Source organism: Acyrthosiphon pisum, unplaced genomic scaffold (genome assembly GCF_005508785.2).
Source record: "Acyrthosiphon pisum isolate AL4f unplaced genomic scaffold, pea_aphid_22Mar2018_4r6ur Scaffold_21315;HRSCAF=23613, whole genome shotgun sequence".
NCBI classification, from domain to species: Eukaryota; Metazoa; Arthropoda; class Insecta; order Hemiptera; family Aphididae; genus Acyrthosiphon; species Acyrthosiphon pisum.
In genome coordinates this window covers 51,743-53,644 of record NW_021770769.1, presented here as the reverse complement: position 1 = coordinate 53,644, position 1,902 = coordinate 51,743, and positions in this window count along the sequence as shown.

Here is a 1,902-nt window from a genome sequence, read left to right as displayed (position 1 = left end):
GATCACTGCAGGTTGTGGGGGTCGGGGGACAGTTGTTACATAATACTGCGGTCATTCCTGCATTGGCGCGCGATAATCATAACAATATAATAATAAGATACGCTCTTGAATGATAATATGGGTACAGGTATGCTTGTTGTATTTAATAATAATAAGGCAAAAAATGTTGTGATGTTACAAAGTAGATTTATATAATGGAGGGATCCAGGTAGGATCTAAAAAAAATATTCTCGCTTCGCTCGAACTATCAGTTTTATTTATCTTTTTACAATATACTAAATTAAAAACAAAAAAATTATTTTAACAATTAATAGTCTAATATGACAAATGTTTTACATTTTTTTTTTTAATTTGCTTAAAGTATTTTCCAAAGGTTTGATTTGTTTTCACTATTTGCAACGATAGCTAGTCAACATAATTTGGTTCTAGTGTCTTCTGCAGATCTATGACTAACCATCCACGATTTCACATAGTCTTTGGGGTCCCATTTTTCTAATGGAGGACCCATTAATATTAATAAACATTAAGTTGGAAATATTCTTCATGGTAAGCCTTGCTCTTAGTTTAGTACATATGTTGTTCATTAAGCTGAACCCTCTTTCACATTCCGCTGTTGAAACAGGAAATGTTTTATAAAAATTATCAAATTCTGGCATAATGTCTTTTGGTAAAACTGTTGGATCATGAATTAGTTGCCTGATTCCATTTATTGCATTTTCCTGATTGAGCATAAAGCGCTTACATAAACGTTTAACCTCGGTTTCTCCAAATTGTATGTCAATATTTTCTGGCCAGTTGGTCATATCCATTATTTGCATACCTTGAATAATCATATCATCTTGTTTATTATCGAGCAATCTAGATTTTAAGTTGTTTATTAATTATTAGACTAGTAAGAAATTGACTTTGATTAGTTTTAATTATTTTTGTATTGGTGAAAAGCTGAATATTTTTGGACTTCATAGTATCTTCAATTTTTAAAACTTCAGACATATGTTCCCCTGGTACATTTTTAAAAGAATCTAATACCCTAATTGTTCTATTTATATGTTTTTGACCAATAATGAGTGTTGTGGAACGATCTTGTAGTTGTTTTGACAAAATAGTTAATTCTTGAAGACAGTCACACATCAGAGCTAAGTCGGTCAAAAATTCTGTACTACCGACTAGCTAATCTTGCCTTTAAACCTTGATACTTTTTTCTTGCTTTAGAGTCTTTATGAGTATCTTCTGATGCCTCAGAAAAATGTGAATATAATATTATCAATTATCATAATAAGAAATAAGAATACAACATTTTTGGCTGTTGGCTGATTCGGTTACCGTTTACCTATGATCTGAAGTCAGAACCTAGGAAACGAGGCCATAAACTAACATGATGTTAGATCCTTGTTTACCCGTATTCAGAAAACGTTTACATCCACGAAGGTGGGGTAATATTTTGATTATGAATGTTTGATTACAAGCATGAACTAAGATAATTATATAATCTTAGTTCATGATTACAAGGTTGATAAGTGATAACCTTGATTTTTAAATGATAATTATTTTTCGTAAAAATATAAAATTTTAGTTACGTCCTATATTACAATTCACGCTCGTCAAGATGTAGGTATTTTACAATAATTTATAAATTATTTAAAATTGCCATATAGGAAATACGGTAGATACGGCTGTATACCCGCGTATCATTAATTTGTCATAAGCTATACGCCATGGATACAATTGGCGTATTGGGTATACGCCGTATACCCCCGTATACCCCCTAATAAACCACTGAGAGGCCCGAGTGGCACAGTGGTCACACAGTTAACTGTGTGCAATAATGTGATTTTGACTTCTATGCGATTGTATTTTAGTAGTCTCAAATGTGATATCACAAAAATACTTCTACAATATGTT